At 40.1% G+C, this 27,208-nt stretch overlaps 1 protein-coding gene, 1 long non-coding RNA gene and 1 pseudogene across 2 annotated transcripts in view; 2 read left to right on the top strand and 1 right to left on the bottom strand.

The window, feature by feature from the left end:
* Positions 1–27,208, top strand: part of LOC132998092 (ras association domain-containing protein 7-like) — a 50,687-nt gene that overhangs the window by 5,829 nt on the left and 17,650 nt on the right. The window lies entirely within an intron of this gene.
* LOC132998793 (up-regulator of cell proliferation-like) lies at positions 8,159–14,123 on the top strand (annotated as a pseudogene).
* LOC132998117 (uncharacterized) lies at positions 25,430–26,143 on the bottom strand. The gene is made up of 3 exons (XR_009677977.1): positions 25,994–26,143; positions 25,782–25,875; positions 25,430–25,690 (listed from the first exon to the last, which is right to left on the bottom strand). It is a non-coding gene; the product is annotated as an uncharacterized LOC132998117 (long non-coding RNA).

The raw sequence follows: 27,208 nt of genomic DNA, 5'->3' as shown, positions 1-27,208 counted from the left end.
TATCTGTCTTTAGGACTAGGTTTGATAAAAACTCAGGGAATTCTGTTAGAAATTCAGTATAAGCCCCAGGAGCACGATAAACTACAGCAAATATGATTGGCTGTTGGTGTTTCCTGGATTGACGTGGAAGATTAAGAACAAGACATTCAAATGAGTTGTAGCTAAGTTTAGGTTTAGGATTAATTGATAGACTGGAGTTAAAAATAGCAGCAACTCCACCTCCTCGCCCGAGTTCCCTGGGAACGTGTGAATTTATATGACTGGGGGGAGTAGATTCATTCAAACTGACATATTCATCAGGATGCAGCCACGTCTCAGTAAGGGACATTACATCTATATTGTAGTCTGAGACTAGTTCATTAACTAAAATAGCCTTTGAGGACAGTGATCTAATGTTTAAAAGACCACATTTGAAAGTCTTAGTTTCCTGTGTTGTTCCAGAGGTTGTGTTAATTTGTATAAGATTATTGTGAGTTCTCGCTCTGTTATTGTTTAATTTAAATAATTGAATCGGACGGTAGACAGAGACAGTCTCTATGCGGTTGGGTGACTGAATCTTAGTGGAAAGTTAATTGATTCAAACTCTCACTAACATTCTTTTTTTGAATAATTCTGGGCACTGATCTGCTCAGTGAAGGTCAGACTTGTTTCAGTCGCCGTGAGTTGTTGGTTTCAAACCTGTGAAACTGTGAACGTGTCTCTAATGAACACATATGATCTTATGTCTGTTTTCCTTTGAGCTCCGCCTCCTGGTAACGTTTGCTCTCATCACAGTTGTTGAAATATTGAGATCAACTGAAAGCTACGCAGAAATCATATTTGAGCCTTTTCACTGAAATCAGAGGGAAGCTCAAATTCTGTTTAGAATAAAATAAACAACTGATTCCACACAAGCCACAAATATGAACGTTTTCACATAACACATGGTTAAATATTTTTTTTAAAGTGAAACAAAACTGAAACAACATGTTTGTGTGTGATTAGAAGTTTTGTGTTTTTTATCAAGTGAAGTTTTCGATGAGACATGAAACTCAAATGTAAATTTCTGTTCATGTGCACAAATTATCTACCCTATTAGATGATGCCACCTAGTGGATCCATTGCAAAACAACATCCATAAAGGTGTTTCATTTAAAGAATTAATTTTTATCCAATTGCTCATAAAATCATTAAAAAACTCATGATTTAAGAACTTTTTGTCTTTTCAGTTCAGTTTTTTAATTAGCTGAAATTTTGGGGAAAAAATATGTTTACCGGAAAGGCTTTTATGTTAGATTTGTTCGTTATAACAATAGGATATACTGGGACATTTTTATGTTTATTTTTATGCCCACAAAATAAAAGCAAAAGTTGTGTTATCTTATTTAACATGTTATGTTAGTTTTTCATTCTTAATTTTAACTTAAGGTCTGTTTATGTTTTTGATCGTTAATTAGCAAATTATTCAAATTTTCGTTTTCTTCATTTGCAATTTTGATTTAATGACTATTTAATTTTCTTTTTTAATTAGCTCACAATAATAAGAAAGCTTTTTTAATCATGTTAAATTAGGTCATACATTACCAGTTTTAGGATTTCTGTAGTAATGATTAATTTATATTCTATGAATCGTTTTCACATGTTAATTTTATTATGGCCTGTTGGACAGAAATCAAATAAAACAACCTTTTTCCTGAGGTTTACATCTGATCTTGTCCCAAAAAAGACAAAAACTATGTCACAAATCACAAGAACAAAAAATGGAAATGCTAAAAAAGTTGTGGTAACTATTGTATTCAGTTTGCAGAGCAGAGGCTGTGGCTGCAGGTCATTTATCAGAGGTCAATATAAGTCAATATAATTTATTGGATACAAATCCTGAAGATGATTTATACAGAGTCTCTAAGTTCTGACTGCTGATATTTTTTTACCTTGTTCTCACACGATAATTTACAACGAATTAAAAAGTGTCTCTAATAACTTCAGATGCTCACAGCAGTCGTGGTGGAGAGAAAACAAGTTTTATTTTTACGACATCATGGAATTGTTGCTGCTCTTGGACGGTGACACACATAAACTTGTTCCCACAAGAAAATTGTTTGTGCGAACAAGTTTAAATCTTATCTGAACATGATAGAAACAATGCCCCTGTTGGGACGTTAGGGGAAACACACACTAAACAATTCAAATTCTCTACAGCTGTTTCTTGTTATATCTTGTGTATTTGTAAAGAAGCAATAAAGACTAAAGTGGAAGATAAAGACAGTAAAGCTGTGGGTGACAAGCTAAAACAACGAGAGGTTCTTGAACAGATAGATACACTTTGATATGAAGTGTGTTGTATGAATGAGGAAGTGAAGTCAGACAGGTCCATCAGGCTCAGCAGGAAACTCTCAGGCTTTGAAAACACGGAGCACGACATGTGAACGTGATTCAATAAGGAGGAATTCATCAGACAACACCTCACAGGGGAACGATGCCTCAGCCTGAACATGTTCACTTTTACCTTTTCGAGGATCTGAGTTTAAACCATTTCACAGTGGAGAGAAGAGACAGGAGCAACCGGGACTAAGAACACGTGAGTCACTTTCAGCTGCTGATTTTCTAAAACTTTCTGTTTTGTGATTTCTGGAATCCTGAAAACTGAAAATCATAATTTCATATTTCTTATGACTGAAATGAGTCATATTCTTCAGTACAGTTGGAGGTCCAACAAAAAGGAAAGAAGTAAATATGACACTGATTTTTTACTTGCTGATGTGTGTTTGAAGATGTTTCATCTAATCTTTCTGATTAGTGTCTGTTTGCAGTCATAGAAACAACAACAAGCTAAGACAGGTTCAGGCTACTTTGACAAAAGAGCCAGAGCGATAATTATGATAAAAATAATAAGAAGACTTGTGAGCATAGACCACACAAATCTAATCAGTTCATCCGTGAATCCTCGTATCAAATGTGAAAGGACTCTCACATCGCATTGTTGTGCGATAACGCATTAAACGTGACACCATTACATGGTGTGCCTTTCGGCATTCAATCAATTTGAACCAGCCTTCAAAGGAACAGCAAAATAGCCACTTTATTTAACTTTTATTTTAAGTCTCATAAAAGTACGAACTACAAATTTGTAATTGATTAAAAAATTAAATAATAACTATAACCAAAATTACCATATAGATAATTAGCTAAGTTAAAGGATATAGAGTTCTTGTCAGTGTAGAGGTTGGTAAAATTCACTTATGCAACATTAATAAAAAAACATTTGTGAATGAAAAACACTTATTATGAATATAATAAAGTATAAAAACACAAATTACTAACGGTGTACTTACTAAACAAAGATGTGTATGTGAGTGTGTGTGTCTGTGAGCGTGCCAGTGTTAATTTTGGCAGCTATTTTTGATTTAGTCTTATTCTTTAGACGGAAATGCATATTAGTTTTAGTCACATTTAGTCATTTTCATCCTTCTTAGTTTTAGTCTAGTTTGAAAACTATTTACATTTTAGTCTAGTTTTAGCCACATTTAATAGCCACATTAAACTCCTCATCTTCCCTTCTCAGGCCCAGGGACCCCCTGTGTTGTGTCTACAACTGCATACTAGTCTAGCTTGCAGTACTTAGGTTGTCCATTAGATGTCCCTCCTATAGGTCTATAGCAGGGGTCGGCAACCTTTACTATCAAAGAGCCATTTTGCCCCCTCTTCCCCCAAATAAAATTTGTCTGGAGCTGCAAAACATATTTGATAACACAGCTCATAAAGTTTTAAATGAAGTCATACTATACTAAACTATAGTTTGTTGCATTTATGAAATTATAGAACAACAATAAAGAAAACTCTTAACATTTTATTGCTATTTTTACCTGTTACAACAAAGGGAAACACCAAATGCTTATGAAGAGAAGAAGTAAATACACAGGCAAGTAAATATAAAAATAAATTAAACGCAGAACTGTAGGGCTATTTGAGTCATCCCCATATTTGTGGGAAATGTATGAAATAAGAAGTACCCTATTTTTAAATAAATAAAAAAATAAAGCTGCAGCCTAATAATTTAAAAAGATATATTCTAGTTGGCGAATTGTGAAAACAAAAAGTGAGAGCAGATCAGACTGGAGGAGGACACAGAAACTGAAGCTCGGTAGAAACCAGCTGCAGCTTCTGCTCTGAGACCAGAGCAGCTGAGACCAGAGAAACTCTGTGTTGTCACTGTTTCCATAGTTAACGAGCTCTGATCTCACGAGCTCTGATCTCATGGTGTCGCTGGGCGACTGAGCGGGGGGGCGGAGCCCTGGGACCGGTGTGTGGCGCTATCTGGGAGCAAACACACACACAGACACACACACTCGCCCGCTCCTGGTACTTAATGACGGCCTGATACGACGATGTTTTAAAAACAAATTGTGACTTAGTCAACCACCAACATTTTCATTCAAAGAGAGATGGGTGAAGAGAATGCGTGTGTCTGTGTTGGTGCCAAATTAGAGAAAGTTACTAGATGCATGCCAGGAAAGACTGAAGAGCATAACTAACATTAACTTTCAAATAACTTGTAACCAAAATATCACAGCAACACAAATCAAACTTATAAACATCACAAGGAATCAAATAAACAGTATTTGCTTAGCCTGGTATAATTATTAAGCACAGTTGTGATACCCGTCCATGGAAAGGGAAAAAAGGTTGTTGTGCAGTTTGAAGTTCTGTGAAGTCGTCTTGCTGGTTGTGTGGCTCCTGCCTTTGTGGTTCTTTTATGCGGTGCAGCTCAGTTGCTGTTTGAAGTTCTCTGGCAGGACCTTGCGTCGCTGCTGGAAGGTTGGTAGAGCTTGGATTTGAGGAGGTTTCCTTGATGAGTTGAGTAGAAGCTGCAGCTCTCCTCCATGAAGTTGATTTGAGTTGAAAGAGTAACTGGACCTCCACCCTTCTCCTCTGAGAGGATTCGTGGAAAGAGCACTGTGCTCCTCTAGAAGAGGTGTATGGAAAGAGAGTGAAGAGAGGGAGAAGCCAGACTTCTCATCTCGGAGGGATTTTATGGAAAGAGACAGAAGAGGGGGAGACCTGGACTTATATTGGCCCGGTGACCTCACAGGTCATGGGGCCCAGAGTGACCAATAGTGGTTGACCTTTGTGTCTCTGGTCGGTTTTCACACCTGTGACGTTGAGTTACCCCGGAAGACAGAGTTCTGGAGGCTCTGGTTTTCTCCAGAACAAGGAAATGCGGCTTAAGGCTTTTGACTTGTAGGTTGAACTGTAGTTCACAAATACCAGGTCCCAACAGCGTTCTCAAGCTAAAATGTTCACAAGGTAAAAAAGATCACAGTGAATTATAACATCAACCACCAAGTTTTAATCACTTCTTCTTCTGGATATATACACAACAGAAAACATGATACAAATTTAATAAATCTTTCCTTAAATTTCTAATTTCTGTCATTGATTTGAATATATGTTCACTGAGCTCATCTTTAAATATCACTCAACCTATTAACTCAAAGAGACGACTTCTGCTTTCAGGTGCTGATGAATGAGGCCTGAGTCATTACATGTCATTTAGCTGACGCTTTTGTCCAAAGCGACTTCCATTTTTTTAGTACACACATCATTTATGAGGGGCCAGTTAAGGGTTTAGTATCTTGCCAAGGACACTTCGGCATGCAGATGGGGAAGAGTGGGGTTTGAACCGGCAACCTTCTTGTTGGAGAACGACCACTTTACCCCCCTAGGCCACACCGCCCACCACATTTACAAAGGACACAAGACCAGAAGCCACAGGTACACCCCTGAGTTACTGTATATATCTCTTTACTCATTATGAGACATACTAAACACTACACGTCAAGTTTGATGACACTTATCAAACATGTCAAGTCTGGGGCAAATTGGACAACAATCAAAGTTACAACAACTTACCAGTATAATGGCGAAACGTCAAAGGACGCTGTGCCATCGCGGACATGCTGAAAAAGTCGATAGCAATCGCAGACCCAATCTGAGATCTGATTATTCTCCACGAGAAATTTGTTCAAGTGGAACGTCTGATAAAAAGAACCTTCATAAAGAATACCCTGCACCCAAATATCCTGTAGGTTCAGGATATCACTTCAACAGTCTCTGTGCAGCAGCAGACACACAACAGAGCAGCAGAGTTGTATCAGTGACCAGAGAACCTGAAAACTATCTGCAAACTTTGTACAGTGGTGATAACAAGTCACTAAATATATCAAGTATGAGGACGACTTATTTGATTCATTGTTACATCACAGAAAAGGATCCTGATCATTTAAGACCTTCACAACTTCAAAAGAGGAACACACACACACAGACACACTCTGTCTCTCTCTCACGCACACACACTCACACAGTCTTTCTAACGCACACAGTCTCTGTCATGCACAAACACACACTCACACACACACCTTTTGTCTATATTAAAACATGCTCTTATCTTTACAAACCTTTTGGACTTTCTGTCAAAACTGGGACTAGGGAGATTTTATCCCAACAAGCTCACTCTTCACTTTCTCTTGGAGATCAACAAAAACAGCTTCTAAGAAGAACCTGGAGCGTCAGTGGAGAAACTGCCCTGGTGTTTTCTAAGAAAACTGTTTGAAGTCAATGCAAAATGTAGAAGCGTCAACATGAATCAAACACTACTTAGGACAAGGTTATAGTTATTACTTTCATTGTTAATCAGAGTTCCAAATATGTAGTTAGTACTTTTATGAGACTAAATCAATAAATTGATTATCTTTTCCCTTCCTCTGAAGGGTGGTGCCCCGAGGTAACGTGAATTAATTAAAATTATAATTTAATATTTATATATTTTGTATTAATATTCAATATTTTATTTTGATAACCAAATTTATTGAATGCCGAAAGGCATACCATTTTATGGTATCACGTTTAATGCAGTATGGGGGGTTCAAGTATTAATAAGAGTCACAAGAGCCTGCTTTGATGCATCTTTTTCATTTCATGGACAATAGTGCTACATTTATTGTCTTCCATGATTTATTGTTAATATACAGTATAGTTACGGGTGTCCAAACTTGTTTTCCCGGGGGCCACATACAGAAAAAAATACGAAGGTCTGGGCCACTCACGCAGCCACGCCCCCCTGCCCTGGAGTGGTCAACAGTGCGCCTCAATCGCGTCACTCAGGGCTGGGGGGCGCGGTGGCGTTCCATGGGGCAGCTGGCAGATCAGACCAATTAGATACATGACCAATTACGAGTCAGTCTCAACTGTCAATCATGACACTACCTATCATTGTGTCCATCAATTTAATACAACACTTTAATAAAAACATCAAATGAGAAATCTCATGCTAGATGATACCGGGAATCAGAAGTGGATCCTCATCAGAACACCAACGAACTTAATTCACCTCTTGTCATGAGTGCACTCGCCTGGTTTTAGGCTGGTGACAAAACAGGTTATTCAACAAGATAGCAAACAATTCCCGTAAGCTTAAGGAAGTGATGAATAAATATGTCAACAATGAAAAACAGAGTGTTTACGAGAAGAGGTTGGGAGTGATCCTTGTTTACACCGGCTGGACGACATTCTTCTATTTTGTACTTTTGCAGACACGCAAACTGTTGGTTGAGTGAGAGAATTGCACTGTCGCTTCAGACAAACACAAACGTAAGCGTAAGGAAGTCAATCAAACAAGAAAGCCAGAAGAACTTTAAAAAGTTGTCAAAAACTAGATCGGGGTTGTCAGTAACCTGCACTCAGCGATCTATGCCAAACTTGATGTGATTATAAAAACTAAATGCTCAAAGGAAGAAAGAGGGAAGAGTAGTGAAGGTAGTGCAGCTCCACCTAGAGGGATTTGTAGTTGATGCTCGGAGAGTAAAATAATCACATTCCAATCCACCAATAACAAGCAAAGGCACTGCCTCAAGAGAGAACCAGTTGTTCCAGTGCATCAGATGCTTTCGGTTCTGATTGTCTAGTATAAATAGCAGAGCTGACAGGAGCAGCTGCACACTCTCCTGTAACACCATGTCAGGTATGTTTTCGTTTACATGCTGGAAACTTAGTTTAATGATTTGATTGATCTGATTTGAATGTCTGATAATAACAGTGGTTCTGAAAGTAAAGAAACGACATGTATTTCTCTTCCAGGTTCTGAGGCACGAGGTAGTCAAGGAAGACAAGGAGAAGTCAGACCATGTCTGCAATGAACACGGAAGAAGGAGCGCTTACAGGTACATTCCTGTGAATACTTTGAAAGATCTGGGCCTTTAGATCAAATGGAGCTCAATAAATAATTAATTAAATTTATAAGCAGAGGAAAAGGATAAAGACTAAATTCCCTCATCGCGGTAATGATCAGGAGTTAAACTCCATAGCTCGCTGTACATTCCAACAAATGCAAAACAGGAACAGCAACTTACTGTAGTAGAAACGTACAGAGCTTCAACCACTTACAACAGCACCCAAGATATTTTGGCATCAGTTTTTCACAATGGGGGGAAGTGGAGACATGTTGTTTATCTTTTCATAAAGTCCACTGTCACTACAAAAACTGTTTTCAGTTCAGGTCACAGATTAAGGCAGTTCTCTGTGGGCAGTGCAGGTTGACCTTCACAACAGGCTCATTGGGTGCAGGTCAGACAGAATCTTTGTCCATCCATACAATACAGGACTTCCTTAAGAAAATGACGAAAGTCACAATACGATAGATAGTTCAATAAGAAATATTATTGTAATTATGTACTGAGCTCCAAAAATCGACTATGTTTGAGTCTGTAGAATATCTATATTTGGCTTTGTGGAAATAAATTAACAATTGTTCAGTGAAACTTACGAGTTAATATATATTTATCTCCAGATATTGATGCACAGAGGAATTCAGGGAAGTTCTTGACCATGTCTACAAGAGACCCAGAAAGTGAAGAGCTTGCAGGTAACTCATTCAACATTTATTTGTGTATGGACACAGAGAGCTTACAAAGCAATATGTTGAGATCTGTATGCTTGTTGCGTGAATGGGCACAAAGCTGTAGCTACCAAATTTATACTGAATTCTGTCCTCCAGCTGAGGACGTTAAAAACTTGGGTTAGTTCTACGAAGAAGACAACGTGCAGGGTGTTGGACCAGTGTATCAGGTCCTGTCTTACAGTGGTAGTAACAATATGTGATTGGACTAGAAGCTGCTGGCCCACGTCCACCAACATCTTCCAGTCTCTGGCTTGCTCCATCTGATCACCCCTGGTCGGACACATCTCGCTGCCTCTTCCTGATGCTAAATTTCGTAGACTACCAATTGTCCCCCCTCTGAAGGAGTTGCCGTGTTCCACAGGGGACTACTCTGACCCCGGCTCAAACCTCCTCTTCCCTGTTAAACGTGACCCTCAATGTCAGTGTGCTAGAGTGCTACTCTTACCTGTTGGGTTGCTTCTTTTGGTTTCCATTTCCGTCCTGTTGTCAATGATGGTTCAACAGTCCGTATATATTTGTCTCTGGACCCTGAGAGAGTCTCCAGCCTTGTTTTGGTGAATTTAAGCTCCTCTTAAAGACCTGAGAGAGGCGGCTCATGTGAATGAAGTCTTTGCTCCCAAATGTTATTGACAAGAAAGATTTACAGTATGTAACACTAAAAAATAACACATACCCAAACAATCAAACATACATATACAACACAATAGGTGGGGCCAGTCGTTACTTTCTAAAATGTATGTTCTTTCTCTTTGACAGCCCTGTTGAGCTTTCTCGTCAAACTTGGACTGAAGGACTTTTATCCCAACAAGCTCAATCTACGATCTCTCTTTGATATCAACAAAAACAGTATTGAGGAAAAAGAAGTTTTATCGTTTGAGGAAATACCATGGAGTTTCCTCAGAAAACTGTTGCAAATGAATGCAGAATGCAGGAGCTCAATACAATCATCAATCAGGCCAGAGGAAAACATTGAGGAAGACAATGATCTCTTTGATGAAGACCTTTATGACGCTGACGACTCTAGAGATGATGAGGTTAACCCCCTCGACCTCATAGTTGCTCTCTTCCATTGCGCTGACAGCTCCCTGCAGCAGGAAATGGCCCTCAAGATGTCAATGTGCCAGTTCTCTCTTCCACTGCTGTTGCCCCGCGGCCACAAGAGTCAGTGTACCCTGATGCTGTGGGCTCTGAGAGACATCGTCAAAGAGTGGCGTCCACATGATATGTCTGAATCAAGAGGGTTTGTTGAAGACAACATTGTCCAAGCAAATATACCATTCTTCTCCTTTGTGAGGCTGAAGAACAGCAGTTTATCCAAGTCCCAGATTTTGAATCATGTCCTCAGCAGTGGACAACAGAACTGCAACATCTTCATACACAGAGAAGTGGAGGGGGGGGCAGTCAAAAGAGAAATTGCAGATGGGCTTGTTGAGGTTTGCTGGTACCTTCCCTGCGGTAAGAGAAGTTTAGATGTTTTTCCAGGGCCAGTAGCCTTCGCAGATTTGCGAGGGGACATTTGTGAATCACTTACACAATTCAACTTTCTCTTTCAAGTATCAACAGCTACCTTTGTGTTTCTGGACAGCGTGGAAGAAAGTGAGCACAGGATTCTATCTTCTCTTCAAGATGTGAAATCCAAACTGTTCTTAGTCGTCAATCGAAAGGGAGAGAATGTCAGAGAGGAGATGATGTCTGTGAAGAGATTGGTGGAGGAATTAGGTTTACCAAAGAATAGAGTGAAGTTCAAAGACCAGAGTTCAAATGTGGCAGAGTTCTCAAAGAGACTTTTTGAGGTCATCAAGGCATCCCTGTTAGATGTGAAAGACACCATGAGCATTGTAGATATGGTTGGAAAAGCTGTTGAACTTGGTCTGTCTGTGGACGAAAGCAAAACCGACGCACAGAGAAAAGTAGCTGAGGATTTTGCCAAAGAAATCGCAGAGCAGACGATACCAGACTACAAGAAGCAGCAACTTCCACTGCAAGGAGATAAATGGAAGAGATTGTCGCAGTCACGACTGGAAGAATGGAGGTCGAATAAAGTTGGTGGCCTGGGAATGGAAGTAAATGCAACTCAGCTACAAGAAGAACATTCTAAAATCAGAAGGGAACCAAATGAAAGCAAACCATCCACAGATATGAAGAGCTTCATTGAACACTTGTGCAACAGAGGTGAGAAAGAAAAAAGAGATTTTCTCCTTAAGTGGATGAAACTCAAGCTGAATGCTCATTCAAGAACAAAAATGGTTGAGCTGCGTCACAAATTCAAAGAGCAATGCAAGAAGAAAGACGCCAAGCTCATAGCAGAGTTAGACCAAGCTTTGGTGGACAGCTCTTTAGGAACAGAGCATTACATGAGAGAGATGGGACTGATCTACGAGTTCTCAACCAGCAGCTCAACAGCTGATGAAATATCCCAGCTCCCTGGTTTGGCAGCTGAAATGCTGTTGGATGGATATCCTTTAGAGCTTTTGGACGGAGATGCCTCCAACATCCCAGAGAGATGGGTGACAGACGTACTGATGGAGCTTCACAAGAAGGTTGGACAGAGGAGCAGACTGTTGGTATTGACTGTGTTGGGTGTTCAGAGCACCGGTAAGTCAACGCTCCTCAACACCATGTTTGGTGTGCAGTTTCCTGTCAGCAGCGGCAGATGCACAAGAGGAGCTTTCATGCTCTTCCTCAAAGTTGCAGATGATTTGAAAAGCGAGTTAAACTGTGATTTTATTGTCCTCATTGACACAGAGGGTCTTAAGGCTCCTGATCTGGCACAACTAGAGGACAGTTACGAGCACGACAACCAGCTAGCAACCTTTGTCATTGGCCTGAGTGATGCCACCATCATCAACATTGCAATGGAAAACTCAGCAGAAATGAAAGATGTCCTGCAAATTGCCATCTACACGTTATTGAGGATGAAGACGAGCAGTAAAAAGCGAGTTTGTCATTTTGTTCACCAAAATGTTGCCGGAGTTTCAGCTCTAACAAAGATTAGGACAGAAAAAAAAATTCTCCTGGACCAACTTAATGAAATGACTCAAATCGCAGCTCAAATGGAAAATAAACCTTCTATCAAAGAGTTCACAGATGTGCTGGACTATGACATGGACAAGAACAACTGGCACATCCCAGGACTCTGGCATGGAACTCCACCAATGGCACCAGTGAACACAGGTTACAGTGAAGCTGTGGCAGATTTCAAGAAAAACCTTTTGCAAACAGTGAAGAAGGACAAGTGCAATGAAGTGTCGCAGATCCCAGAGTTTCTGGAAAAGATGAGAAATCTCTGGAGGGCGGTGAAATGTGAAAACTTCATCTTTAGTTTCAGAAACACTCTTGTGTCTCATGCTTTCAACAACCTGTGCAAAGAGTTCAGTCAGTGGGAATGGGCTTTTAGAAACGAGATTCTCTCCTGGCAAACACAAGCAGAGTCAGACATCGAGGATGTGCCCAGTCAGTCCGACACAGAAGCTTGGAACACACTGGTTTCAGCAAAAAGAATTGAGGCTTCTGAAAAAATCGAAAAACAGGAGAGAAAAATAAAGGAAAAACTTAACAACTTCTACAGAAAAAAAGAAAAACAAGTACATCTGATCGAGGCCTTTCTCATGGATGTTTTTGAAAGTATCAGCAATCTTGAAAACGAAATCAAACTTTCTATGAACAACAAGTTCAACTCCTGGCTTGAGTTTCGAAAACAAGGTCAAGAAAATGAGAGTAAAAGGCAAAGTGATGTTGAACACTGGGTGATGAGTCTATTGAAAGACCCTAAACACTGCAACCTGTCTGAAGAACAACTAACTAAGACGTTTGATGAGCTGTGGACTGGAGATGACAAACAGGATGTGCAGGACATTGGAAGCCTACAAAGAACTGGCAATGTTTCTTTTGTGGTCAAAGGTGACCATCAATTAGACGGAGGAAAAGACAAAACAACAGAACTCCAGAACTTAGCAGAAAGTATCATTGAGTTGTGTACACAGTGTGTACATGTTAGAGAGATGTCAAACACAGATGCTGATACTGGATTAACAACTGAACTCCTCGAAAAAGTTGATAAGTCCCTTCAAGAAAGCTGTAAACATTGGCCAAACAAGTTCGAGTTTGACCTGAAACTTCACATTTGTGGCATTGCCTCAAGGGAATTCTTCAAAATGAAGGAAAACTTCCTGTTAGTTATGGATCCCAAACAACAGCTGGAGAAAAAGAAGACTCAGTATCTGTCAGACTTTCTGTATCTGTACAAACAGAGAGTTAACGTAACTAACTTTGTCCAGTCTTGTATCAAACCTGCTGTGAAACAGCTCATCTGTGGATCTCTGGGAGTAAAGATTGTGGATCACATTCTGAGAGGTTCCCATTCAGCAGAGTATAGTTCTCGTACATTCTTCCAGGACAACATTCAGAAAAATTTGCTGCTACAGAAAGACTTCAAGAGATTTGTCAGGTACATTCCTAACTATGAAACACATGTTAAGGATTGGATATTTCAGCACATCCGGGAAAAGATGATAGAGGACAAGACTTTGTGCAAACTGAAGAACAACAATCTACAAGTCATCGACAGAAAAATATCAGAAGCGATAGATCGGGCAGCAATAGGAGAGGATGGTGCTCCGCTGCCAGATAACAAGGAAAGCATCACAACGCTAATCAGCAACATGCGCCAACATTTGATCACAGACATCTCACTTTCAGTGGAGGCTGAAAAAACCACCTTGTTTCAAATCCAAAGCTCATGTCATTCATTCATCAAGTGTCTCAAGATCTCAATGAAGGAGTTGAAGGACCAACTGGAAGAGGAGTTCTCAAACTCTGATGACATCACTGAGACTCTGAACAAGCTTCCAATCAAACCACAGGATCAGCTTTTCAAGCAAGTGTTTGGTTGTGGACGACAGTGTCCATTTAATGAGGCTCCCTGTGAGGCCAGTGGCACAGATCACAAGCAGCATCATGCAGCCATTCATCGGCCACAAGGTCTTGGCAGATTCATTATTGAGTCAAGTAAGAAGCTGTTTAATTCACTGTGTACAACTAAAGTTCACACTGATCGTTCATTCAAAAACACAGCCGAAAAATGGGAGGTGCGTCGTCAGAACGAGTACTATAACCATGACAAATTTGCTGGAGGAAACTCACAAAGGAACAAGCTCTGAAGGGTTTGAACGACGCCTTCAACATGAAGTGAACAAAGTACAACTGAACACATCAGGTACTTCAGTCCAATTTAATATGCAGCAATAGATTCACATTCACTTGGATGAAATATTATCTTTACTCAACTATTTTTTGACATAGACTCTTGAAAATGTCCAGACTTTGTTTATGGATTTGTTTTCTTCCTGTTTCACATCTTACATTAGAAACGTCATCAACACGCCCACTCACTTTCTGTGAATGTTCTGGACATTTTCCTGCTGTGTTCTCACATTCTCCACGTTCTCACTTACAGCCTCTCCAGAAGGTCTCAGGAACATGTCTGGACCTCCGTGCAGGTCTGAAAGCAAATTCAGAGAACTACAAGTCTTCAGTCTAATTCAGCTTCAGGAAAAATTACTATTTTGGGAAAAAATGTGCAAGATATTATTGTTTGGTTTGTTTGTTTTACTCTTGTGTATCATTTTTGTTAATGTGACTCAACCACCAATTTGTTTCAGTGAAAATGAAGGAAGAACGACAGAGTTAGTTTGGACCTCTCTGCATTTTCTTTTTTCTACGGTGTCAATAGTCACTAGCCCTTGAGCAGAACGACTTGAGTGCATGAAATGACAATGATAAAATAAATCAACGAGAAATGTAAAAATACATCTATATATATGTATATTTTGTACCTGTATTTGTTCCTTTTTGTTTCCGTATGTTTGTTTACATGATGACTTATCTTTTATATAACTTTACGTAGTTCAGGGCAGAGAAACAGATGTGCATGGTGATGTGGATGAAGAAGTTATGAATGTATTATCTCTATGTATGTGATGACTATAAAGAAAACAATTGTGATGTACAATAAACTAAGACCATGTGATGAAATATTCAGTAATGTATATATACCGCCATTTATCTCGTTACTTTTATTTTTTAAGTTGTTTAAGTTTGCTCAAGTAAATATTGTTATTCATATATTGTTAAGGATTAACTTTTGATTCATATTCTTCTTTTTATTGTTGGGACTTTTTTGCTCATGTTTAGACTTCAACTAAATAAGCGAATGACAGTTGATAATGTGGCGAATTTACAAACTACAATAAATGATCTCAGTTTTTTTTTAACTTTTTCTGATCACAAATGATTTTTTGATGATAGTTGCATAATGAGGAGAGATATAATGTAAAAAGACCATGTGAAATAAAATAAGAATATAATAAACAATGGTTTTAAATAAAGAAAATAGTTATAAACAATATTTTAATCATAAATTATCGAATGATACAATGAAACCATTTTGGTTAGCTTTCTGCATTCAGTCCATATCCGCTGTTGATGCAACATGGTGGGACCAAGGGGTTACATCCTGGCCTGAGCGATGAAGCCGATACGGAAGTGTAAAAAGTTGCAGGTCACTTGGTGGCCGCTACGCCTGGCTGCAAGAGGGAGCAAATTCCCATTGACACCCATGTTAAAAAGCCAGACTTTAGAGCAGATTTAAACCTGTTAACAGCATGGTTAAAAATTTGGTTTTAGTCTCAATCGCGAGGTTCTTCCTTCATGACAACTCTGAGGGGGGTGAATTTTTTTCTAACTCCCTCGTTTAAGCGATATGGTTTAAAATGTACGTGACGTCACAGTCAGCGCGCCGACTGCGGCTTCACCTGAGCTAACAGGCTAATGCTCGTCAGTGAACACAAAGTGAGACCGTGGAAAGGCTTCCACTCACACATTGGATGAATAACATGGTTTGATGTTCCGCTGGTTCTCCTAACAGAGAAGCTAGAGACGTCTGCGCTCCCGTTTCTGTGGTGAGTAAAGTTTAGTATTTTAATTATGTGTTAGTAGTGATTCGCAGCAGTGTTAATTTTGGCAGCTATTTTTGATTTAGTCTTAGTCTTAGTCTTTTGACGAAAATGCATATTAGTTTTAGTCTAGTTTTAGTCATTTTTATCCTTCTTAGTTTTAGTCTAGTTTTAGTCGACGAAAACAAATTACATTTTAGTCTAGTTTTAGTCGACGAAAACTAATTACATTTTAGTCTAGTTTTAGTCACATTTAATAGCCACATTAAACTCCTCATCTTCCCTTCTCAGGCCCAGGGACCCCCTGTGTTGTGTCTACAACTGCATACTAGTCTAGCTTGCAGTACTTAGGTTGTCCATTAGATGTCCCTCCTATAGGTCTATAGCAGGGGTCGGCAACCTTTACTATCAAAAGAGCCATTTTGCCTCCTCTTCCCCCAAATAAAATTTGTCTGGAGCCGCAAAACATATTTGATAACAAAGCTGATAAAATTTTATATAAAGTTATACTATACTAATCTGTAGATTATTGCATTTATGAAATTATAGAACAACAATAAAGAAAACTGTTGACATTTTATTTATTTTTACCTGTTACAACAAAGGGAAACACCAAATGCTTATGAAGAGAAGAAAATACACAGGCAAGTGTAGGTCTACTTTGAAATAAATTAAACGCAGAACTATGTAGGGTTATTTGAGTCATCCCCATATTTGTGGGAAATGAGAAGTACCCTATTTTGAAATAAATAAAAACATATAGCTGCAGCCTATATATTTTAGTTGGCGTTGGCGAAATGTGAAAACAAAAATTGAAAGCAGATCAGACTGGAGGCGGACAGTGAAACTGAAGCTCGGTAGAAACCAGCTGCAGCTTCTGCTCTGATCCAGAAGCTGCGGCGCTGATCTCAGAGCAGCTGAGACCAGAGGAACTCTATGTTTTCACTGTTTCCATAGTTAAGAAGCAGGTGAGTCAGTGACCGGCCGGGTTCGTGTGAACGAGCCCTGATCTCACTGTCTCTCTGAGCGAGTGCGCTGCGGCAGGGGGCGGAGCCTCGGGACCGGTGCACACACACACACACGCACACACACACAGACACACACACTCGCCGCTCCGGGTACTTCATGACGGCCTGATACGATTATGTTTTTAAAAATTGTTGTGACTTATTCAACCGCCAACATTTTCGTTTCGTCTCGTCTCGTTAACTAAAATTAAAATAGATTTTGTCATAGTTTTTATTTTCAAAGATCCATTTCGTTTTGTTACGTCTTCGTCTCGTCTTAGTCATGGGAAAAGGGGCGTTAACGAATATTTTTCGTTATCTTTATCGTCAACGAAATTAACACTGATTCGCAGGCATCGGTGTCTCTGTACCTGGCTCGTAAGCTTAGCTCCGCTAGCCCGCAGGCAAGATACCAGCAGCAATAGCGGAGTAGGTTCATTTGAACCTAGACGCGCCGACATGCACCGATCTCCCCAGCAGAGAGAAGCGGTAGAGTTTGATGATGAATCTTTTAAACTAGATAACTAATGTTATGTGAAGTTGTTTCACTCGCCAACCCATTTGACTTGACTGTGTTACACAGATTCTTATTCTGCAGAAACAGATTTACTGTGATCAACTGAAAGCTGAGTATTTAAAGTCACAACTGCATTTGAAGAGCAGCTGTTTAAAGTAGCATAACGTCTCCTAAAGCTCTTTATTCAGAGTATTGATGTGTATGTGTTGTAACGTGTTACAGTGTCTGCTACCTTCAGTTTTTACATCGTTAATCTTAGGCAGACTTCACTGAATTATTGTGTTAATTATAAATAAATTATAGGAAGTGTAACTTTACTAGAATAGACAGTCACATAGAGAAGCTCAGGCTGATGTACACAACCTATTTCCTAAGCTGAAATGATTATGATCTGATGAACTTTGAAGTAATACACTTTTATTTTTACAAGGAAAAAGTCTGTTAAGGAGTTAACCTGGCACATGTATGACTTTACATATCTGTGTATTTGTGTTGAATGTTCCTCTAGGATGTCCAACATGAGACAGAAGTTGAATCCAACCAGACTGAACACTGAGCCATCACTTCAACACTGACTCCAGGTACAGACCTGTTTTCATTACTTACAAACAATCAAAGCAAAGTATTGCACATAATACATAATGTATTAAATACTGTACATTCATTGTCTTGGTAGTGCACGGTTTAATCCAAAAGCATATTCAAATACATAGTTGAATATCCACAGAAAATAAGGACACAAACTTTGTTAATAAGTAACTTCCTCTACAATAATGCCATACTTTTATGTTTCCTATCATTTGATTAGGAACGGACGAGCCTGAAGGACACAGCTGTGCTGACCGTGTTCTGTCTCTTATGGCAGAGAAGAAAAATAAAACACTGGGTTCTTATCTAAAGTGTATCAAATCAGAGAGCAAAAGATAAACATTGTTCTAATAAGTTTTTTTTTTTACCAACCATAATGAATATAGAAATTAACTCCATTATCCATGACACTCTAAACAGGTGCAGGCCATCTTTAGTTAAGGGAGGAAAACATGAAGCTGGTGCAGGTCGTCCTCATGTTGACCAGCCTGAAGCTGCAGATCTCCACCATGTTGCTGCTGAGGACATCAGGGGCTGCAGTGCTTCATCTAATGAGAAGAGGAAACTCACTGTTAAAGATGGTTTGTGTTGTGTATGTTCTAGCAAAGACTTGTTCATACAGTTTATTCTGTGTTCAGCAGGTGGAAGCACCACAGATTTCACACAGAACCAATGTACTGGGCTCTGGGTTTGTAGCCTCATGGTTAAATGCACACATTGTAAGTTGCTTTGGATAAAAGTACTGAAAGAAATAAAACATTTTATAAACAGATAAAATGTCTTTCTACCTCATCTGTAATATTCAGGGTGATAATCTCCCACAGAGCTGTTGATAACACTCCATAATTAATATGAGAACTGTTTACAACACTAGTGTGTGGAGATTATAATCATATCTAAACTGTCTAATTCACTCTAAAATTCCATAACAGGCTAAATAAACGAGGTGGCAGTAGTAATGGAGGATATATCAGCCTGTATCAGAATATTTGTGAAACATAGTTACTATCACATGCGACTTACACATGTATTGTGTTGATATTAACTTACTAAAATAAAAAATCAAGTCACAACCAAACACACGACTGAAGTTAACCTGCTTCAATCTGTTCATTAGACGTGTTAAATAAACGGTAACTTTTATAAAAATTACATATTAAAAACGTGTTAGCATATGATTACGATGATATATAAAGAAATAGGTTTTGTTGTTGTATAGTTTCAAGGTAACCTACCTAGTTGAGGTAGGTAACCTTGACACCCAACTAATCCTGTCTTTTCCCCGATCAGAAACACAGGAAGCAGCACGAATCTCTGCCTGTCTGACTGACATCTCTCAGTGGATGACCGCACACCTACTGAAAATTAACCTTGACAAGACTGAACTACTTTTCCTTCCAGGGAAAGACTCTCCCACCCACAACCTAACTGTTAACTTGACAACTCAGTGTTAACCCCCACTCAGACCGCCAGGAACCTGGGTGTGACACTCGACAGCCAACTCTCCCTGACTGCCAACATTACTGCAACACGGTCCTGTAGATTCATGCTGTACAACATCAGGAGAATACGCCCCCTTCTCACTCAGAAGGCGGTGAAGGTTATTTGATTTGTTAGCCAGGAACGAGGAGGAGTAAGCACCGGCAAGATGGTTCCAGGGGAACGCCTCCTAGTAGCCTCATTCTCACTCTGCAGAAACCAACGGGTGACGTCACAGATCCTCAGTCCATTTATATATACAGTCTATGGGTGGGACACACAGGAAACTCTGCAGCAACACATCACTGACCTGCCACTTGGGAAAAAAAAACCACAAGGGGGCACCAAAAGCACATCTCCAATTTATCCAATCAGCACAGGCCAGAGGGAAACCAGCTGAACACACACACACAACTTGCCTGAATTGTGACAATGTGTGTTCTTAAATCTGTATTTGTACGTGTGATCTCCTTTAGTTTCTTTATCTCATCGAGAGATCCCAGGGAAACGCCATTTCATTCTGCCTGCACTGCTGTTGTATGTCTGGCAAAATGACAAAAAATCTGATTTTATTGGATTGCATTTGATGGGAGGAGCCTTGTTTCAGTTCAGAGTAAAATCCCTGTTCAGAGAAATGGAGGCTGGAAGTAGTGACGCTCAGGTTGCTGTGGTAACCCTGGTAAAGGTGTGTTACTGCACTCAGCTACACTTTACTGTAACTGGCTGGTTCCAACAATTTCTGACTCTGTCGTGTTAATGATGAAGAGGAGGAGGCTTGTTTCTCAATTTATTATCTGAGTGGGATCAGAATATATATTTACTGTATATATGTATTGTGTATATTTACTGTATATATTTACTGTGTATACAGTACAAGGGAGGGTGCCTTTGAGCTAAGGATACACACAAGTCAAGTAGAATCATAAAAAAATATTTACCTGGAGAGTGACTTGTTGTTTTTATTATATTATTTTTTAATATTTAATTATATTTAATTATATTATATTATGTTAAATTTTATTTTATTTTATTTTATTATATAGTACAGGTGACTGTCTGTAATGATGTGTTTTCTTATCCTGTGTTGATGCTTCAGAATTATTCCTGAGTCCTCAAACTCTTCTCTCTCCTCAAAAGTCACTTTTATAGTTTGTGTTGTTGAGGGAGATTCCAGTGTGCTGACCATCACACAATGGGTCATAAATACTTGAGGCCTACAAGACATTCGAAAAAACTGTTCTACTGGTTTTGCCTCTTAAGCAACACATTCCACAGCCATCCTGGAGCCCTCTCCTGGGGGGGAAGCATCTCGGGTGTCCTTCAAGAGGACCCCAAACTGTGTTCCTTAAATGGCCACTGAGGTCGAATCCCTGCCCACTAAGGCTGTACCCTGACAGTCCATTGGCTGATGGCCAGCAAAACTCATGATCCACTTCCTGAGGAGGCTGGACCTCTCAGGTAGCGATAAAACTGCTGAACTCACAGAAAACGCTGCTTTTTCCCTGCTCTGAACACTTCAAGAAGACCTCTCCAGGTCTCTCCAGATGACCCAGTAGCTAAAGGGAGCGACCACAGCAATGGTTTTAATTCATTTTGTTTCCTTTCTTTTATCTCAGTCGACGTTTTATTTTGATAGGACTTTTTGCTAATTTTAACTTGAAAAGATCAGCACAGGAAGTTCACCCGCCGGCCGAGTTGCACACAGACTTTTCTTTCCACGCGATCTACAACGGCTAAAAGCAGCCGCACATCCCTGCAGAGGAACGTAGTTCATTTCGTGGAGGAGCAAGCAGAATCCGCTGTTTGGCCCAGCACGACGCTCGCTGCTACAGACGAACCAGCGAAACAGAGCTTGAGAGGCCATGATTTTATTCACTGAACTTCCGGGATTTCCGCGCCAACGCGCATGAAACCCCACAAAACTACAGTTACAGTAAGATGCTATATTGTCTGGGCAGAGACTAGTTTTAATACTTAGCGTATTGTCTTTATTTGAGTGTATTTGATTGTGAGACCTCCGTGTCTCTATTGTTTAGCCGTGACGAGCTGGCACTTCCGGTTCCGGTGTTCCGGCCTTGTTCTTTGTGTAACCGTGCCTTAGTGCCGCCAGAAGCGCCTCAGGCCGCACTGTTGACGTCCGTTTAAGTTTGCAGAGATTTTACCGATTAAAATATCAGCAAACATCAGCAAACAACGTCCGCTTGGGTGCTGAGTGGTAAAGTGATTGAAAACTTATCCGGCGTGTTTTTATGAGCTTCTCTGTTATTTCCTTGCATGTTTCTTTCTTTCTCTCTCTCTCTCTCTCTCTCTCTCTCTCTCTCTCTCTCTCTCTCTCTCTCTCTCGCTCTCTCTCTCTCTCTCTCCCTCTCTCTCTCTCTCTCTCTCTTCTCCTAAACCTACTTCTGTGTGTGTGTTTTGCCCCGGTAGAAGCAGCATGTATAAATAGAAAACAGCTTTTTGTCGGGAGCTAACGTTAGCTTGCTGGTAGCGTTAGCACCTCCGTGCACCTCCGTGGAGCGCTCGCTCAGCGGCATCCTCTGCTATGATGCCCGGGTGGCGAAGCGGAGGAGGAGGAGGGGGGGAGAGAGCTGCGCCTTATAACTTTTGTGGCTCGTACAGATTTGCTCCACGCAGCCCGAGTACCGGTCACCAGCAGCTCGTTGCCGCCTCCGTCGCTCGCTTTAAAATAGACTCATACCCGGGGTTTTAAGTGCAGTTCGCCGCAAAAGTTGCAGCAGTGTTAGCCTCTCAAGCTAGCCCCCACATCCCTTTGTCTGTGTGTGTGTGTGTCTGTCTGTGTGTGTATGTGTGTGTGTGTGTGTGTGTGTGTGTGTGTGTGTGTGTGTGTGTGTGCGTGCGCTCAGAATATATGCCCTGTATGAATAAATATACACATACAGTTATATACTGTATACACACATATCTAATGCATGTATTTAAATAAATGTACATTTTTATCACAAGGTGTAGTAGTGTGAAAATTGTAGCTTCAATGAAGAAACACAACAAACGAATACAGAAATATATGTGTAGGACAGTGACTTAAAATTATTTTAACAACCTTAAATATGCTAAGAGGAGATTGTGTGTGAGTGGATGTGTGTGTGTGTGTGTGTGAGTGACAGGGGGGGCGGGGCGGTGAGAGAGAAGGGGGGGGGGCGGGGCATTCAAAACAGGTCAATCTGAGGAGGGCTGTTTTAGACAGGGTAAAAAGGGTGCTCTTTTACATGATCCTTGTGGTATTTTGACCAAAATTTTTTACAGACATTTCATTAAGACCCCAAGGAACCATATCAACTGTGGTAAAATGGGCATACGATGGGACCTTTAACATATGCTCCATTTTGAATAACGTGAATCTACCACCATCTTGAATTTGACCAGGTCTCAGGACGATGACAGCACAAAACTCAAAATCCTACTGAGATTAAATGCAATTAATTACCTCCCACAACTGAGCGTCATCACTTGTCAGGCGGTGGATCCAGAAGAGCTGCATTCCTCAGCTTCACTCCTCCCCCTGGCTGCAGTGTGACGGTAGGAGGAGGGTTCGAGTCCCAGCCGCTCTTCAGACTGAGCTCCCGACGCTGAGGAAGATCATCACATACAACAGTTTATTTTAGTTTATGGGCATATTTCATTTGATGAATGAGGCCTGAGTCAGACCTCAGGTACAATGGACACAAGACCAGAAGCCACAGGTACACCCCTGAGGTACTGTTTATTCTCTTTACTCACTATGAGACATACTAAACACTACATGTCAAATTTGATAACCCTTGTCAAACATGTCATGTCAGGGGCAAATTGGACAACAATCATTTAAGTTACAACAACTTACCAGTTCCATGGCGAAGCATCAAAGTTCGCTTTTCTGAAAAAGTCGATAGCATCCAGAGATCCTGTAGGTTTATGATATCACTTCAACAGTCTCGGTGCAGCAGCAGACACACAACAGAGCAGCAGAGTTGTATCAGTCACCATTAGGTGAACAACACAAAAAAAGTATTTCTCAACAAATCATTGAGAGAAATCTAAATTTTTCATTTAGAAATGTAAACCCTGCAGAAGCAGAGAGATGACTACTGATGAAAAGAATACTTTGTACACCAAGTACGTTTTTTTTTATCTGAAAGTTTCACATGAATGAAGATGATATCGATACCCATCAAAAAATGTCGCAGCTCCTTGATCAGAAGAGGAAATTCTCCTTGTTCCTGATGGTGACTCAAGATTGGACGGAGTGAGAAGACCACAAAAGTCTCCTCACTGCTTAACTCTTTGTTGTCTGACATTTTAAAATAAAAAGTAAACAAGTGAATCTGTAAGGATTCAAGGTTATAGCTTTCAAAACCAGCCACGTACTGCATCTTATAGTAGCAATAACCACACATTGGCAAACATACAAGAACAACAACATGGTGGAGTTGGCATTTATAGTTTAGATAGTTTACCATATGAGGTCATATGGTAAACTATCACAAGTACCACATTTGAGTTTGGAATGTTTGGTGTACAACTACACAACATCCAGGATACTTATAGTAGTCATTTATCGGCCGCTATCATATCCTATGTCTCAATTCAAAGACAATCTTACCAAGTTAATTGATTGGTTAAATCCGATAAGTACCACAGTTGCTGTAATAGGAGATTTCAATGATAATATTTTATAATATATCTTCTAATACTTCTAAATTTATGGCAGACAAAGGATATATCCAACATGTCACACAAGCAACAACTGAGAATGGTACATTAATTGACCATATCTATATAAAAACAACATGTTATGACATATTTTAGTGACCATGAGGGGATTGAATGTTCTTTTACATCTAGGCCGATAAACAGGGACATTGGTTTAGAACAGCTGTATGTGTTTGCATTGAGGCTAATAGCAAAAGGAAAAAGAAACAACCTGAAAGTCGGGTTCACAACTGCTGAGACAACCTATTTGAGAAAATAGGTTTAAATGAATGTTGTTTAACTGAAATGAATATCAGGGACTTAATAATCTCCAAGTCTCAGTGTCTCCGACTTCACCCTGATCTGGACTCAGCTCCACCAAGAGAACAACCACAGCCAGCAGTGGTGCAGCCTGATGACTAGCTGGACACTCAGCTGCTACCACTGCAGAGGGCGCAGACAGCAGCTCCAGACGTCCCTAACCTCTATCCAGACTCCGACCTTGTTGCAGCGGAGGATGTGGACATGCTTCCAGCATACACCACTCCATATGTGGCAGCCCATATTCCATGGCAAAATGTCAAAAGAACAATTCATGGCCTAAATGCAACTTCGCAAGCACCGAGAGTGGAAGTGGCTGCAGAAGATAACACAACTGAGCAAAGACCATTGACATTTACTGATAAGGAAGAATCTACCACTTCATTTCACTAGACGAAAAACAGTGTTATTGTCACAGTAAACCTCTTCGGACAGGCCTAATCCCCTGCTGTAACCTACTGTTTCCATGATGTTACCTCGGCGTTCGCCAGCGACAATAAGCTGAGTCAATCGGCGTTTGCGAACCTTAAGGGGGATATGGAGAACAAAGGAGAGAGCCGCGTTGGGGCTCCCTCCGCTGCGCGGGCCTGATCGCGACGTGTGATCTAATTAGCATATGAATCGGAGTCCAGCCGCTGGCTAGAACCTCTCTCTACTCACCATTGGAGGAAACCACAGACCCTTGAAACTAATGTCACTCGTGATTGGCTGGTAGAAGTGTTGCTATTGGTCACCTTATGGGTCATTGCAGTGCACACGTGGGGTCACAGCATTCCGCACGTGGGTAAGCCCCTCCCACACAATATTAATAATAAAAATGTATATATTAATATTTATTATTATTTATTAGTAAGCCTTTACCAAAAGCACTGCCTTTAATTAAAACTAAACATTCATGTGATGCTTGATGTTATAGGTGAACATATTGTACAGGGAACAAATGTGAACAAGGTATATGTGGAGTGAAAGCTTTATTTACATACAGCAAAAATATTGTACAAAAACTCAGATGAGGCTTGAAATGTCTCTCTGCAGCCTCTGGGTCATGACTTCTTTGTGGGACTCTTCTCCAGTGTGTAGACGTCTGTGGTGTGTAGCTGTGAGATCAGTGTAGCTTCCAGTCTTATATGAAGTGTGGGACACAGGTCGGTGCGCTCCTGGCTGTGGAAGGATGGATCCATGTCATCTGTCCCGCTTCAATCAGCTGTAAACACATTCAGTAAAATTAGCACAGTTCAATGACAACATACACCTTTACATGTAACTGGAAAATGATTTAATGAATATAACCTTACCCTCTTTCTTCTCCGACAACTCCTCAATGCTGATGTAAGGTCTGGTCGGATCATACTGGCTCATAGTGTGTCTTACTACGTCATGGACAGGCAGCTGGAAAACAACACGAGTAACATGAGTTTATTATTAATAAACGGAAATAGCCGCGCTGCATCACCGTTGGAAGATCCACAGCAAAAAAACACCAAACAATTCATAAACAGTTACTTACATTCAATGGCTTCATTTTCTGCACTTTAAATCCGGACTTTCAGCGTCTCAGCCTAACGCCTCTTAGTTTGTGTGTGTGTGTGGGGGGGGGGGCTGAGGCTGTGAAAACATACAGAAAAAAGTCACGTTGATGAAAAAACTTAACGAGAACAAACTGTTACATCTAAGTAATTCATACATATTTACACATGCACTAGATATGCTCCAGCACTCGATGCTGTATTCGTATTTTAGCAACTTTCTCGCTATCCCAAAGTGGCGGACATGCTTTCAGATGTACCAGTTAGCTTCGTAGTTAGCATGGCGGCTCCGTTTAGCTCTCACCTTAACTTAGGGACTGTGCTTCCGTCTTCTCCGCCTCGACTCGTCAAATGCAAAATAGCAGGCTTCTCGTTGACCGGTCAATGTGAACACACGCTCCGGGGGTCTCGGGGGGGGGGGGGGGGGGGGGGCACCATTGAGCCATTTTGCGACGCCCATTTAAAATTCCTCCAGAATACGTAAATTTTCACCACTTTGTAACTTTCTAATTTTGGTAAGAATTTGAGCATGGTAAAGCCCTCAAAAAGCCAATTTATTTGCCTGAATAATAATAATCCTTACAATTTCAATAGGGCCTCACCTGACCTTTCATGTCAGTGCTCGGGCCCTAAAAATGTATGATAGAGTAAATAAGAGTAAATAAATCTGTATTACTTGTATGTTAATGAAAACTACTTTTATGTGTCATGAATCCTTTCATATGTTGACTAACCTTTTCTTAACGGTAGTGTTTAACAAGTAGCAGCTTGAAAACTTGTGTCATCCCTGACATATTGTTTATTTTGTGAGTACTTCATGTTTCTACAAAAAACATTTGTTTTGTTACACAGCTTTGTACAGTAGTACTAAAGATAATGACATAGCTTTATAGAATGATGTTGCAGTATTAATATAGACATCAATATATGTTTATAAGGAAGGTAAATGTATATCAGTGGAAAAGAAGAGAGTACTGTGGCATCTGACTGATTTAAGACAAGAGACAAGAAGGTTGAAAACTACATTTGTCATATTTGTTAACATTTTCTGTGTTTGATTATTGTGGGAAACAAAGTTAATATTCATCCATTGTTGGTAATTGCCTGTTTTGGCTCCAGTTGTTATTGCTAATTTTTATTATTCATAATAACCGGTGTGGGGGGGGTCAAGTATTAATAAAAGTCACAAAATGCAC

Source organism: Limanda limanda, chromosome 3, assembly GCF_963576545.1.
Source record: "Limanda limanda chromosome 3, fLimLim1.1, whole genome shotgun sequence".
Lineage (NCBI taxonomy): Eukaryota > Metazoa > Chordata > Actinopteri > Pleuronectiformes > Pleuronectidae > Limanda > Limanda limanda.
This window is presented reverse-complemented; position numbering and strand designations above follow the sequence as displayed.